The 15,765-nt window shown below is 45.3% G+C and overlaps 6 non-coding genes and 1 pseudogene across 6 annotated transcripts; all 7 read right to left on the bottom strand.

Annotated features, from left to right (window-relative positions):
- Window positions 1-1,087: 1,087 nt before the first annotated feature.
- LOC141206667 (U2 spliceosomal RNA) lies at window positions 1,088-1,278 on the bottom strand. The gene has a single exon (XR_012277214.1). It is a non-coding gene; the product is annotated as a U2 spliceosomal RNA (small nuclear RNA).
- Window positions 1,279-2,393: 1,115 nt separating this feature from the next.
- Window positions 2,394-2,575, bottom strand: LOC141206194 (U2 spliceosomal RNA). The gene has a single exon (XR_012276860.1). It is a non-coding gene; the product is annotated as a U2 spliceosomal RNA (small nuclear RNA).
- Window positions 2,576-3,099: 524 nt separating this feature from the next.
- Window positions 3,100-3,215, bottom strand: LOC141206389 (U2 spliceosomal RNA; annotated as a pseudogene).
- A 1,115-nt stretch (window positions 3,216-4,330) lies between these two features.
- Window positions 4,331-4,521, bottom strand: LOC141206006 (U2 spliceosomal RNA). Its single transcript, XR_012276675.1, has one exon. It is a non-coding gene; the product is annotated as a U2 spliceosomal RNA (small nuclear RNA).
- A 2,312-nt stretch (window positions 4,522-6,833) lies between these two features.
- On the bottom strand, window positions 6,834-7,024 carry LOC141206666 (U2 spliceosomal RNA). Its single transcript, XR_012277213.1, has one exon. It is a non-coding gene; the product is annotated as a U2 spliceosomal RNA (small nuclear RNA).
- A 1,115-nt stretch (window positions 7,025-8,139) lies between these two features.
- LOC141206320 (U2 spliceosomal RNA) lies at window positions 8,140-8,333 on the bottom strand. Its single transcript, XR_012276955.1, has one exon. It is a non-coding gene; the product is annotated as a U2 spliceosomal RNA (small nuclear RNA).
- Window positions 8,334-14,488: 6,155 nt separating this feature from the next.
- On the bottom strand, window positions 14,489-14,679 carry LOC141206664 (U2 spliceosomal RNA). The gene has a single exon (XR_012277211.1). It is a non-coding gene; the product is annotated as a U2 spliceosomal RNA (small nuclear RNA).
- Between the last annotated feature and the right edge of the window lie 1,086 nt (window positions 14,680-15,765).

Raw genomic sequence — 15,765 nt, 5'->3', positions numbered from 1 at the left:
CACCCAAGGATCCTGAAAAGTCCATTTGTGGAGATGAGCTCCTGGACTCCCGTTAAGAAGACATGTTGTCAACCTCTAGATCCCTTACATGCCTGCACTTTTCGGCTTGCTGCTGCTGCAATCCACGCGTTTTAGATCTGCATAACTCCACCTCTTTAAACACAGCACCTTCACCCCCTGCTGTTCCCACCCGCCTCAACACCGTTGGAAGGGAGGAGAACCAATTAAGGCGGGGGGTGGGGTGGAACGAGCAGCTGTCTACCCTTAGCAGGAGGGCTCATGATTACATACCTCTCCTGCTGCTGCTGCTGCTGGCTGTCCAGCAGCAGACTGAAGGTGGCTGCTGCTGTGCACAGGTATATAAAGGCTCAGAGCCTATTATGACACGCGCAGCCAGCGTTCCATTGCCACATTCCATCTACTGCAGGCAGGATACCTGGCTGGCTGAATGTCGCTGAGAAGCTCACAGAGACCGCCATAAGCAACAGTTTAACAGAATGCCACAGACTAATCAACCAAACTTTTTGGGTTGGGTTCTCTTTTATAGTCTGCAGGCATTAAATGAAAGAAGTCAGTGTTCCAGCAGAAGGAGACAACGTTTCAGAAAAGGCATTGTAGCAAACCAAAAAAGAAATTTTAAGCGCAGCAGAGTAACCAGCGCACATACCTGTTAGCTCAGGTGAGTTTAAAAGGCTGCTGTTGATAACAAGGGCATTTGCTAAATAGATGGTGTGTGTGCAACAATATACTGAAAGGTCAATTATATTGTGCAGCTTATCTCACCACCTGTAGTTATTTAGGTGAAAGCTCCAAAATGCTTGCCTAATATGTCTGTTTATCCAAAAGGAAGTAAAAAGGGAGAGCTAGAAAGATAGCATTGCATCACATTACATGGCAATGCAATGCACAGTTGCTGAAGTTGAACCAAAATGAGCTTGTAATCTGGCTTCTGCAACTTTGAACATGAAAAATCCAATGAGGAGAAGAAAAGCAAAGCCAAAGAGTCCATCCCCAAATCCGACAAACAAGCAAAATGAACAAAAAACATTGAATTCAATTCTTTCTGATTTTAGAAACTGCATTAAAGAAGGGGTGCACCGGTCCTGGAGATACTGCAATACCAGGTCAATGCGTGGAGTGGACAGAGCAAGCTCTTTTTCCATCTCCCTGTTCTAAAAATCCATTTAATATATGGTCCCCAGATAGGGGACGTATCAGATATTAAACTGATAAGAACAGATACTACACTTGATCTTAGCCAAAAGGCCGAGAAGCGATAACCAGAATTGGTTTCAAACTACGGAGCCACCCAAGGATCCTGAAAAGTCCATTTGTGGAGATGAGCTCCTGGACTCCCGTTAAGAAGACATGTTGTCAACCTCTAGATCCCTTACATGCCTGCACTTTTCGGCTTGCTGCTGCTGCAATCCACGCGTTTTAGATCTGCATAACTCCACCTCTTTAAACACAGCACCTTCACCCCCTGCTGTTCCCACCCGCCTCAACACCGTTGGAAGGGAGGAGAACCAATTAAGGCGGGGGGTGGGGTGGAACGAGCAGCTGTCTACCCTTAGCAGGAGGGCTCCTGATTACATACCTCTCCTGCTGCTGCTGCTGCTGGCTGTCCAGCAGCAGACTGAAGGTGGCTGCTGCTGTGCACAGGTATATAAAGGCTCAGAGCCTATTATGACACGCGCAGCCAGCGTTCCATTGCCACATTCCATCTACTGCAGGCAGGATACCTGGCTGGCTGAATGTCGCTGAGAAGCTCACAGAGACCGCCATAAGCAACAGTTTAACAGAATGCCACAGACTAATCAACCAAACTTTTTGGGTTGGGTTCTCTTTTATAGTCTGCAGGCATTAAATGAAAGAAGTCAGTGTTCCAGCAGAAGGAGACAACGTTTCAGAAAAGGCATTGTAGCAAACCAAAAAAGAAATTTTAAGCGCAGCAGAGTAACCAGCGCACATACCTGTTAGCTCAGGTGAGTTTAAAAGGCTGCTGTTGATAGCAAGGGCATTTGCTAAATAGATGGTGTGTGTGCAACAATATACTGAAAGGTCAATTATATTGTGCAGCTTATCTCACCACCTGTAGTTATTTAGGTGAAAGCTCCAAAATGCTTGCCTAATATGTCTGTTTATCCAAAAGGAAGTAAAAAGGGAGAGCTAGAAAGATAGCATTGCATCACATTACATGGCAATGCAATGCACAGTTGCTGAAGTTGAACCAAAATGAGCTTGTAATCTGGCTTCTGCAACTTTGAACATGAAAAATCCAATGAGGAGAAGAAAAGCAAAGCCAAAGAGTCCATCCCCAAATCCGACAAACAAGCAAAATGAACAAAAAACATTGAATTCAATTCTTTCTGATTTTAGAAACTGCATTAAAGAAGGGGTGCACCGGTCCTGGAGATACTGCAATACCAGGTCAATGCGTGGAGTGGACAGAGCAAGCTCTTTTTCCATCTCCCTGTTCTAAAAATCCATTTAATATATGGTCCCCAGATAGGGGACGTATCAGATATTAAACTGATAAGAACAGATTTTTTGATTGAAGCTGCATCCAAGGCACTGAAAAATGTGACCGAAGTCACACCAAAACAGCGCACGAGGTGAGGATTCATGTGGACCCTTCCCGGAGGAGAGGGTTCCCAATAAACCATCCCCATCCCTCCGAGCCAGAAGGCCACAGCGAAGGTCAGGGATCTCCGATGCTCTCCCTAGCCGAAGCCGGAGAAGAGCCGTTTTCGTGCTCCCAGCTTCCATCTAGGCTGCCACCCTAGTGGAGCTGGAGCCTGTGTTGGTTTCTCAGCCCAAAGCTGACCGGACCTCCGACCGGGTTTATAAAAATTCCCCTTCCTAGCCCGGAGGCCAGGAATAGGGGGGGTTGCTCAGAAAGTATGAATGGCAAAGGTGCGGCGTGCTACGAAGCCAAGTCTTTCTGGGGTTCCCAGTCCCAGTAAGCTTGGACTCCCACCAGGGCGCCTACTCCTGGGGCACATTGCTCCAAAGCCCTCACACTTACCCAGCCTAGTGACTTCGATCCTGGAGGGCCATGTTTTCCATCAGATAACTCTATGAGCCACCTGGCGTACTAACAAGTGCACCAAACCAGTGTGTAATATGCATCAATTTACTAGGGCAGCCCAAGGACAAAACTGCCTTTTCAAAAGATACTACACTTGATCTTAGCCAAAAGGCCGAGAAGCGATAACCAGAATTGGTTTCAAACTACGGAGCCACCCAAGGATCCTGAAAAGTCCATTTGTGGAGATGAGCTCCTGGACTCCCGTTAAGAAGACATGTTGTCAACCTCTAGATCCCTTACATGCCTGCACTTTTCGGCTTGCTGCTGCTGCAATCCACGCGTTTTAGATCTGCATAACTCCACCTCTTTAAACACAGCACCTTCACCCCCTGCTGTTCCCACCCACCTCAACACCGTTGGAAGGGAGGAGAACCAATTAAGGCGGGGGGTGGGGTGGAACGAGCAGCTGTCTACCCTTAGCAGGAGGGCTCCTGATTACATACCTCTCCTGCTGCTGCTGCTGCTGGCTGTCCAGCAGCAGACTGAAGGTGGCTGCTGCTGTGCACAGGTATATAAAGGCTCAGAGCCTATTATGACACGCGCAGCCAGCGTTCCATTGCCACATTCCATCTACTGCAGGCAGGATACCTGGCTGGCTGAATGTCGCTGAGAAGCTCACAGAGACCGCCATAAGCAACAGTTTAACAGAATGCCACAGACTAATCAACCAAACTTTTTGGGTTGGGTTCTCTTTTATAGTCTGCAGGCATTAAATGAAAGAAGTCAGTGTTCCAGCAGAAGGAGACAACGTTTCAGAAAAGGCATTGTAGCAAACCAAAAAAGAAATTTTAAGCGCAGCAGAGTAACCAGCGCACATACCTGTTAGCTCAGGTGAGTTTAAAAGGCTGCTGTTGATAACAAGGGCATTTGCTAAATAGATGGTGTGTGTGCAACAATATACTGAAAGGTCAATTATATTGTGCAGCTTATCTCACCACCTGTAGTTATTTAGGTGAAAGCTCCAAAATGCTTGCCTAATATGTCTGTTTATCCAAAAGGAAGTAAAAAGGGAGAGCTAGAAAGATAGCATTGCATCACATTACATGGCAATGCAATGCACAGTTGCTGAAGTTGAACCAAAATGAGCTTGTAATCTGGCTTCTGCAACTTTGAACATGAAAAATCCAATGAGGAGAAGAAAAGCAAAGCCAAAGAGTCCATCCCCAAATCCGACAAACAAGCAAAATGAACAAAAAACATTGAATTCAATTCTTTCTGATTTTAGAAACTGCATTAAAGAAGGGGTGCACCGGTCCTGGAGATACTGCAATACCAGGTCAATGCGTGGAGTGGACAGAGCAAGCTCTTTTTCCATCTCCCTGTTCTAAAAATCCATTTAACATATGGTCCCCAGATAGGGGACGTATCAGATATTAAACTGATAAGAACAGATACTACACTTGATCTTAGCCAAAAGGCCGAGAAGCGATAACCAGAATTGGTTTCAAACTACGGAGCCACCCAAGGATCCTGAAAAGTCCATTTGTGGAGATGAGCTCCTGGACTCCCGTTAAGAAGACATGTTGTCAACCTCTAGATCCCTTACATGCCTGCACTTTTCGGCTTGCTGCTGCTGCAATCCACGCGTTTTAGATCTGCATAACTCCACCTCTTTAAACACAGCACCTTCACCCCCTGCTGTTCCCACCCGCCTCAACACCGTTGGAAGGGAGGAGAACCAATTAAGGCGGGGGGTGGGGTGGAACGAGCAGCTGTCTACCCTTAGCAGGAGGGCTCCTGATTACATACCTCTCCTGCTGCTGCTGCTGCTGGCTGTCCAGCAGCAGACTGAAGGTGGCTGCTGCTGTGCACAGGTATATAAAGGCTCAGAGCCTATTATGACACGCGCAGCCAGCGTTCCATTGCCACATTCCATCTACTGCAGGCAGGATACCTGGCTGGCTGAATGTCGCTGAGAAGCTCACAGAGACCGCCATAAGCAACAGTTTAACAGAATGCCACAGACTAATCAACCAAACTTTTTGGGTTGGGTTCTCTTTTATAGTCTGCAGGCATTAAATGAAAGAAGTCAGTGTTCCAGCAGAAGGAGACAACGTTTCAGAAAAGGCATTGTAGCAAACCAAAAAAGAAATTTTAAGCGCAGCAGAGTAACCAGCGCACATACCTGTTAGCTCAGGTGAGTTTAAAAGGCTGCTGTTGATAACAAGGGCATTTGCTAAATAGATGGTGTGTGTGCAACAATATACTGAAAGGTCAATTATATTGTGCAGCTTATCTCACCACCTGTAGTTATTTAGGTGAAAGCTCCAAAATGCTTGCCTAATATGTCTGTTTATCCAAAAGGAAGTAAAAAGGGAGAGCTAGAAAGATAGTGTAGCACCCTGAGGATTCGGCTGCTACAGGGGTATTGCACCTCAACCCAGAGGTGTGATATTCCACTCCCGGGCAAGGATGGAGTGTGGATCTGAGCTCGGTAGGCTGCATGCACTACACACATCCCATTTCCGAGGAGCAGACCGACGGTACTCCCACTTAGAAATGTGCAGGTACGACCGAGTCTGTTCCTGGCTGGAGTGGGAGGGGGGTGGAACATCCCATGTAGTGTAGGGGCAGATAGGGGGTGCAGTCTGGGTAGAGATAGGAGCTCATTGGGTGCTGGTCACCTGAGCTCACACATAGAGGGTGTATATAAGGTGGGCACCAACTAAGAACAGGGTCAGATGCAGAGAACAAGTCAGGAGCAGAGGAGAAGAAGGACCCAGAGTGAGAGAGGAGAAGAGAGAGAAAGACCCAGAGGGGGAAACAGCAGAGAGGACCCAAGAACCCAAATTAAAGCACCGGGTGAGGAGTCGGCATCAGGGTACCGGAACCCAAGCTGGTGGGGGTAAAAACATTCCCCAGCCAGAGACCGGAGACCGTGGGCAGCGTTTGCCACGGTCACCCACCACATCCACCCCGAAGGCACACCACATGAAGGGTCAGGGAACCCAGGGCCAAGGGTGTCCCAACAGAAGGCCCGAGGGAGCTGGACCTAGGTGGATCACTGGTGGGGACGGCCAGAGAACGGGACAGAAGGAGAGCTCAGGGCCACGCTCCGGACTTGTTTGGGGGTTGGCTGGATCCAGGACCTGGTGGACGCAGCACGGCTCGGGTGGTCACTCGAAGCTGGAGTGACCAGTACAACATCTGCAGTAAGTAAACACCCTTAACTGCACAACCCGACTCTGTCTTCATTGCCGTCTGCACTGCACCACCACAACCCCCATCCTCTGCACCTGTCCCCTCTGAGGCTATACCCCTCCCGTTGGGGGTTATCCCACCAAGCTGCGCACCCACCATCAGCCTCAGCGGACCCTGATGCAGCGGCGGCCACAGTGACCGCATCACAACGGGTGGCGTAGTCGACACAAAAGAACTCTTAATAACATCTGTAGGACTGCCACATAACACTGAGTTTGACGCCCTGGGCACGGGCCGGGTCACAGCCGCTCGGAGACTACAACCCCCCATCTGACCGGTGCCGGGTATTCCCCTCAAAAAGGAATATGTCCCAGGGGGCGCGTCAATAGCATTGCATCACATTACATGGCAATGCAATGCACAGTTGCTGAAGTTGAACCAAAATGAGCTTGTAATCTGGCTTCTGCAACTTTGAACATGAAAAATCCAATGAGGAGAAGAAAAGCAAAGCCAAAGAGTCCATCCCCAAATCCGACAAACAAGCAAAATGAACAAAAAACATTGAATTCAATTCTTTCTGATTTTAGAAACTGCATTAAAGAAGGGGTGCACCGGTCCTGGAGATACTGCAATACCAGGTCAATGCGTGGAGTGGACAGAGCAAGCTCTTTTTCCATCTCCCTGTTCTAAAAATCCATTTAATATATGGTCCCCAGATAGGGGACGTATCAGATATTAAACTGATAAGAACAGATACTACACTTGATCTTAGCCAAAAGGCCGAGAAGCGATAACCAGAATTGGTTTCAAACTACGGAGCCACCCAAGGATCCTGAAAAGTCCATTTGTGGAGATGAGCTCCTGGACTCCCGTTAAGAAGACATGTTGTCAACCTCTAGATCCCTTACATGCCTGCACTTTTCGGCTTGCTGCTGCTGCAATCCACGCGTTTTAGATCTGCATAACTCCACCTCTTTAAACACAGCACCTTCACCCCCTGCTGTTCCCACCCGCCTCAACACCGTTGGAAGGGAGGAGAACCAATTAAGGCGGGGGGTGGGGTGGAACGAGCAGCTGTCTACCCTTAGCAGGAGGGCTCCTGATTACATACCTCTCCTGCTGCTGCTGCTGCTGGCTGTCCAGCAGCAGACTGAAGGTGGCTGCTGCTGTGCACAGGTATATAAAGGCTCAGAGCCTATTATGACACGCGCAGCCAGCGTTCCATTGCCACATTCCATCTACTGCAGGCAGGATACCTGGCTGGCTGAATGTCGCTGAGAAGCTCACAGAGACCGCCATAAGCAACAGTTTAACAGAATGCCACAGACTAATCAACCAAACTTTTTGGGCTGGGGTCTCTTTTATAGTCTGCAGGCATTAAATGAAAGAAGTCAGTGTTCCAGCAGAAGGAGACAACGTTTCAGAAAAGGCATTGTAGCAAACCAAAAAAGAAATTTTAAGCGCAGCAGAGTAACCAGCGCACATACCTGTTAGCTCAGGTGAGTTTAAAAGGCTGCTGTTGATAACAAGGGCATTTGCTAAATAGATGGTGTGTGTGCAACAATATACTGAAAGGTCAATTATATTGTGCAGCTTATCTCACCACCTGTAGTTATTTAGGTGAAAGCTCCAAAATGCTTGCCTAATATGTCTGTTTATCCAAAAGGAAGTAAAAAGGGAGAGCTAGAAAGATAGCATTGCATCACATTACATGGCAATGCAATGCACAGTTGCTGAAGTTGAACCAAAATGAGCTTGTAATCTGGCTTCTGCAACTTTGAACATGAAAAATCCAATGAGGAGAAGAAAAGCAAAGCCAAAGAGTCCATCCCCAAATCCGACAAACAAGCAAAATGAACAAAAAACATTGAATTCAATTCTTTCTGATTTTAGAAACTGCATTAAAGAAGGGGTGCACCGGTCCTGGAGATACTGCAATACCAGGTCAATGCGTGGAGTGGACAGAGCAAGCTCTTTTTCCATCTCCCTGTTCTAAAAATCCATTTAATATATGGTCCCCAGATAGGGGACGTATCAGATATTAAACTGATAAGAACAGATTTTTTTTTTTTTTTTTTTTTTTCTCCTCAGACGAGGAAATTCCACAGTCTATGAAAACCAGACAAAGGAAAATTCCATCAAAACAGCTGCGTCAAATCCAATACGCAATTTGCTGTCCCCATCATCATCGGAAATATTTATTTCATATTTCAAAACAACAATAACAAAAATCTAGAGGTACTAACAATATATCTCCACTTTTTAACTTTCCATATTCCCTCTGCATCCACTTCCCCTCTCCTCTTTTTGTCCCATAGGAAACACACATACATCTTCCCCAAAATCACCTTCACACTATCCTTTACAGCAATTTCCTTCCTTTTAAACACATACACATTCCTCACATCCCATAACACTTCCTTTATACATGCAAGCATCAACCACAAGACTCTTTCCTTCGTCCCATCACATATTCCCAAACCAAACATAAACAACTCAAAAGACAACAAATTCACACCACACAATTCTTTACACAAAGGCCCCATTCTCCCAATCACATCTCTAGCATACTGGCAATTCCAAAAAACATGCAACACACTTTCCCTTCCACCACAGCCATTTCTTGGACACATTTCACTCCTCACCAAACCTCTATTCCTCTGAAACTCTCTCACAGGTAATACTCCATGTAAAGACTGCCACACAACTTCACTCTGTTTGTTGGTCATACCACTCATCTGCACTTTCTTCCAAACCTTCTGCACATCACCACCCCTAACCATATTTATTCCACATTCTACCTCTCTACATTCAATCATCCTATACACAGCCTTCTTATTCTCCAGCAATCTCACATCTGCATCACACAGTTCATACCTCACCAAAAACTTATAAACCCACACATACCATACAGGCACCTCAAAAGCAATCGGACATCGCAAATCCCTTTCTTGCCACTTTAAACGAAACAAATACGCTCCAAATAAATACCTACACATAGATGAAAACTTTCCATCCGCCCTAATCACTTTCAAAACAAACACAACGATATTCACACCAAAAAACACGTCCAAATTCGGAAAACCCAAACCACCTTTTTCCACTCTTTTAACCAAAATTTCTCTCCTAGCTCTCTCCATTTTCGAGTTCCACAAAAAAACAAATAAAATTCTATTCAAGCTTCTCATACACATATATCCTGGTGGAAATACTACCGCAATATATAAAAATATTGGCAACACCACACTCTTAACAATTAAAATCTTCCCAAAAAAGGATAAACTCCTCAATTTCCAAAAATTCAACTTCTGCTCAACTTTTCCTTTCGCATCATCCCAACTTTCTTTCCCATCCAAACTCTCTGAAAACTTCACACCCAAAACTTTAATAGGTCCATTCACTACATTCACACCTACATCCCTACTTAAACTTCCGCCTCCAAAACCCTTACACTCACTCTTTTCCCAATTCACTTTAAACGCAGATGCACCACAAAAAATAGACACTAACAACTTCACCCGCCTCACCGAACATTCAGAATCACATAATACACACACGTCATCCATATAACCACTCACTTTCCATTCTTTTCCTCCACCTCCCGGCACTTGCACACCACGAATTACCTTATCTTTCCTCAGCATACACAACAATGGCTCAATTGCACAAATAAATGCTACAGGGGACAAAGGACACCCCTGTCGCACACCCGAAAACACATTCACTTTCCTACCCACATACCCATTCATTAAAACACAGCTATAAACACCCGCATACAAACTTCTCACTCGCCCAACAAAATCAGCCGGAAAACCCATTTTTAACAACACTCTGAACAAAAAACCATGCGACAACCTATCATAAGCCTTTTCAAAATCCAAACTTAACAAAAATACACTCTTCTTACGACCCATGCAATCCCATAGACAATCTCTTAACATACACACACACTCGTGAATCCGCCTCCCAGGTACCGCACAACACTGCTCATCCCCAATCACACTCTCTATCACATCACGCATCCTATTAGCCATAAGTTTTGCATAGATTTTATAATCACAATTAAGTAACGTTATTGGCCTCCAATTCCTCAGACTTTTCAAATCCCCTTTCTTAGGAATTAACACAACCATACCTGCACGCATACTCTCAGTCACCTCCATGTTTCCCCACATATACTTACATACATCCACAAAGTCCTTACCAATCACACCCCACATCACACGATAAAATTCTACTGGGAGGCCATCCTCCCCCGGCGTCTTATTCAAAGCCATACTACACATAACCTTCCATACCTCATCACCAGTCACCTCACCCATCACTCTCTCTCTTTCTGCTTCACTCAACTTACTCTCTAACACACTCAAAACATCATTCTCCAAACATTCATCCCTCTGTTTCACTGCATACAGATCCTCATAAAACTTAGCCACCTCTTCACACATATCCTCTCCACTCACCTCACTTCCATCTGCTCCATACACCACGCTCATACTCTGTTTCTTTCCAAAAACTTTTTTAAAGAAAAACCGAGAACATTTCTCATCCTGCTCCATCTTATCAATCTTTGCCCTAAACACTATGCTTCTCCCTCTCTCCAACAAAAACTCACTAATCTCCTTTTTTACCTCTAAAATATCCTCCTCCACCTCAACTCCTCCTTCCCTTAACTTATACAAAACGCTCAACCGCGCGTTCAGTTTAACAAAACTCTCTCTTTTAATTGCTGCATACTTGTATCCTAAATTTTTAAAGAACATTTTTGTTTGTTTCTTCACCCAGTCCCACCACTCACAAACATTCCCAAACTCATTTTTATGCTTACACCATTCTTCATACCGCCTTTCATACTCCTTTCTCACATCTTCATTCTCTAACAGTTTAACATTTAACTTCCACAATCCTCTCCCAAACACTCCATCAACTTTTATATCCAACTCACACAACATACACACATGATCTGAAAAAAGAACGTTTTCCTGCCTATAATTAACAGAAACCATATTTTTAGAAATAAAACAATAATCCAATCTGGATTGTACCCTACCACTCTCAGAAAAGAAAGTGTTCAACAAAGGATTCATGTTACACACGCGCTGCATATCACACAACCCAAAATCATTCACTAACTCCAATAATGCTTTCCCAGACACATCCACATTCACTCTCCCCACATCACAGTTCATATCACCCACAATTACCACAGGTATTCTTCCTGGAACAAAAAGCTTAATTTTTTCAAATAAATTTTTGCGCTCATTTTTTTCAACTGGCGCATAAACATTAATAACACAAAACTTTACATTCTTGTATACAAAATTAGCAAGGATACATCTCCCCACCTCAATAACCAAATAATCACTCAAAACAACCTCCCTTCCTTTAACCAAAATACCCACACCATCATTCTTATTACATGCACTCCCCGACCACACAGACGCTCCATAAGACCATTCATCCCCTTTCACACCATCCACTACCCCACATTCTTGTAAACAAAAAATAGATGCATTTTGCATAGCTAAAAACTCAAAAATAGCAGCTCTTCTTACTTTACTTTTAAACACTCTTACGTTTTGGGACACTATGGTAAATCCCATAATACTTCTACTCCTTCACCAATTACACAAAGAAATAGCCTTTGGCCTAAACCAAAGCTCACAAGAGGACAAAAAGAAAAAACATTTACAATATTATATGGTGACACTATCCAGCACCACCACTATCCTCCTCCGCCATCAGAACAGAACAGCTGGTTTCCGACCCGCTGGCTTCACCAGCCACACTCCTCATTCTGGCAGTTCTGATCTTCCTCTGAGGCTCACTAAAAACTGCATCATCACTGCCCCCACCATCCTCCCTACGACTCTTCTTTGCACCCCTATCATCCTCCGAAGAAAAATCTTCAATGTTTTCAGGACCCGAAGGGTGTTCAGGACTGTCGGGTTCCGAGATTTGCACTTCACATCCTGTTGCGTCCATTGCCTCTCCAAAAGTCATCATCTCAGGCAGCTCTGCTTCCACCACTTTCCTAGATATTCTCGCAGACACTGCCTTTTTCTCCACCTTTGCCACTTCCCTCCAGAACTCCTTTTCTTCCCTCCGCTTCTTCCTCATTTCTTCAGCAGAAGAAGAACATGGTCTCAGGGACACCTCCTCTGGCGCCGTAGAGGGAGAGGCTCTACCAGTTTCCCGCCTCCTTCCCTCTCTCTCCTCCCTCTCCAATCTTTCCAGCACTTTCAGTGCGCTTGCCATCTGCCTCCTCTCCAGCTCCTCCTCCTTCTGTTCTTTATCAGAACGTCTAGGTGCACTCATAGGACAGTCCTTATACATGTGATCACTACTCCCACAGACATCACAGGACTTGGCCTCTGGACACTGGTTGGCCATATGCCCCTCCTTTCTGCAATTTCGGCAACACTGCCCTTTAAGGCATGTTACCATGGTATGTCCGAAAGAAAAGCATCTACGGCAAAACATGGGCTGGCCTGGGTAAAAGAGGAAACCTCTATGGCCTGCAACGGAAAAATTTGATGGAGGGTGTCTAAAGCCCCCCACACTGTCAGGATCCCTTTTCAATTTCACACGGAATTTATACTGACAGTTAAAGATTCCTAGACAATTGACTTGCTTCACTCCCTTCCGCACATATTCACAGTAGCGAGAGAGGAAGCACTCCAGCAGCTCAGGGTCTGTAAAAGGGTTATAGACAGTCACAGTCACCTCCTTTTCTTGCAGACCAAACAAAGGTTCCCATCTAACTCCTTCCAAGCAGGGGTCACTAGAGTGACCACGGAGCCATTCAAAGACATTAAGGCAAACATCCTGGTCCATAAAGGTAACGTCATAATTACCTTGACGTGAAAATTCGTTGACACTGAAGATCTCAGAACGTCTTGCTCCAGCTTTGCCTTCAACGATGTCTTGGACAATGAAAACCACGTTGTTCTTGTTCTGGTCAGATGGATCCACGGACAAACGGATGGTGTTCTTCACAAAAGACATCTTGGATTCTGTCGGTATGGAATACCACAGGAAAAAGCAGAAAATCCTCCACAAAAGGGTCCGGATTCCTCCAGGAGACTCGCACCAATCAAGGTACAGTCATACGATCGCAGCCAAAAGGCCGAGAAGCGATAACCAGAATTGGTTTCAAACTACGGAGCCACCCAAGGATCCTGAAAAGTCCATTTGTGGAGATGAGCTCCTGGACTCCCGTTAAGAAGACATGTTGTCAACCTCTAGATCCCTTACATGCCTGCACTTTTCGGCTTGCTGCTGCTGCAATCCACGCGTTTTAGATCTGCATAACTCCACCTCTTTAAACACAGCACCTTCACCCCCTGCTGTTCCCACCCGCCTCAACACCGTTGGAAGGGAGGAGAACCAATTAAGGCGGGGGGTGGGGTGGAACGAGCAGCTGTCTACCCTTAGCAGGAGGGCTCCTGATTACATACCTCTCCTGCTGCTGCTGCTGCTGGCTGTCCAGCAGCAGACTGAAGGTGGCTGCTGCTGTGCACAGGTATATAAAGGCTCAGAGCCTATTATGACACGCGCAGCCAGCGTTCCATTGCCACATTCCATCTACTGCAGGCAGGATACCTGGCTGGCTGAATGTCGCTGAGAAGCTCACAGAGACCGCCATAAGTAACAGTTTAACAGAATGCCACAGACTAATCAACCAAACTTTTTGGGTTGGGTTCTCTTTTATAGTCTGCAGGCATTAAATGAAAGAAGTCAGTGTTCCAGCAGAAGGAGACAACGTTTCAGAAAAGGCATTGTAGCAAACCAAAAAAGAAATTTTAAGCGCAGCAGAGTAACCAGCGCACATACCTGTTAGCTCAGGTGAGTTTAAAAGGCTGCTGTTGATAACAAGGGCATTTGCTAAATAGATGGTGTGTGTGCAACAATATACTGAAAGGTCAATTATATTGTGCAGCTTATCTCACCACCTGTAGTTATTTAGGTGAAAGCTCCAAAATGCTTGCCTAATATGTCTGTTTATCCAAAAAGAAGTAAAAAGGGAGAGCTAGAAAGATAGCATTGCATCACATTACATGGCAATGCAATGCACAGTTGCTGAAGTTGAACCAAAATGAGCTTGTAATCTGGCTTCTGCAACTTTGAACATGAAAAATCCAATGAGGAGAAGAAAAGCAAAGCCAAAGAGTCCATCCCCAAATCCGACAAACAAGCAAAATGAACAAAAAACATTGAATTCAATTCTTTCTGATTTTAGAAACTGCATTAAAGAAGGGGTGCACCGGTCCTGGAGATACTGCAATACCAGGTCAATGCGTGGAGTGGACAGAGCAAGCTCTTTTTCCATCTCCCTGTTCTAAAAATCCATTTAATATATGGTCCCCAGATAGGGGACGTATCAGATATTAAACTGATAAGAACAGATACTACACTTGATCTTAGCCAAAAGGCCGAGAAGCGATAACCAGAATTGGTTTCAAACTACGGAGCCACCCAAGGATCCTGAAAAGTCCATTTGTGGAGATGAGCTCCTGGACTCCCGTTAAGAAGACATGTTGTCAACCTCTAGATCCCTTACATGCCTGCACTTTTCGGCTTGCTGCTGCTGCAATCCACGCGTTTTAGATCTGCATAACTCCACCTCTTTAAACACAGCACCTTCACCCCCTGCTGTTCCCACCCGCCTCAACACCGTTGGAAGGGAGGAGAACCAATTAAGGCGGGGGGTGGGGTGGAACGAGCAGCTGTCTACCCTTAGCAGGAGGGCTCCTGATTACATACCTCTCCTGCTGCTGCTGCTGGCTGTCCAGCAGCAAACTGAAGGTGGCTGCTGCTGTGCACAGGTATATAAAGGCTCAGAGCCTATTATGACACGTGCAGCCAGCGTTCCATTGCCACATTCCATCTACTGCAGGCAGGATACCTGGCTGGCTGAATGTCGCTGAGAAGCTCACAGAGACCGCCATAAGCAACAGTTTAACAGAATGCCACAGACTAATCAACCAAACTTTTTGGGTTGGGTTCTCTTTTATAGTCTGCAGGCATTAAATGAAAGAAGTCAGTGTTCCAGCAGAAGGAGACAACGTTTCAGAAAAGGCATTGTAGCAAACCAAAAAAGAAATTTTAAGCGCAGCAGAGTAACCAGCGCACATACCTGTTAGCTCAGGTGAGTTTAAAAGGCTGCTGTTGATAACAAGGGCATTTGCTAAATAGATGGTGTGTGTGCAACAATATACTGAAAGGTCAATTATATTGTGCAGCTTATCTCACCACCTGTAGTTATTTAGGTGAAAGCTCCAAAATGCTTGCCTAATATGTCTGTTTATCCAAAAGGAAGTAAAAAGGGAGAGCTAGAAAGATAGCATTGCATCACATTACATGGCAATGCAATGCACAGTTGCTGAAGTTGAACCAAAATGAGCTTGTAATCTGGCTTCTGCAACTTTTAACATGAAAAATCCAATGAGGAGAAGAAAAGCAAAGCCAAAGAGTCCATCCCCAAATCCGACAAACAAGCAAAATGAACAAAAAACATTGAATTCAATTCT

Source organism: Phyllobates terribilis, unplaced genomic scaffold (genome assembly GCF_046119375.1).
Source record: "Phyllobates terribilis strain yellow unplaced genomic scaffold, ASM4611937v1 Scaffold_142__1_contigs__length_4687701, whole genome shotgun sequence".
NCBI lineage: Eukaryota > Metazoa > Chordata > Amphibia > Anura > Dendrobatidae > Phyllobates > Phyllobates terribilis.
The sequence above is the reverse complement of the archived record's forward strand: the minus strand, read 5'-3'. Positions and strand labels throughout refer to the sequence as shown.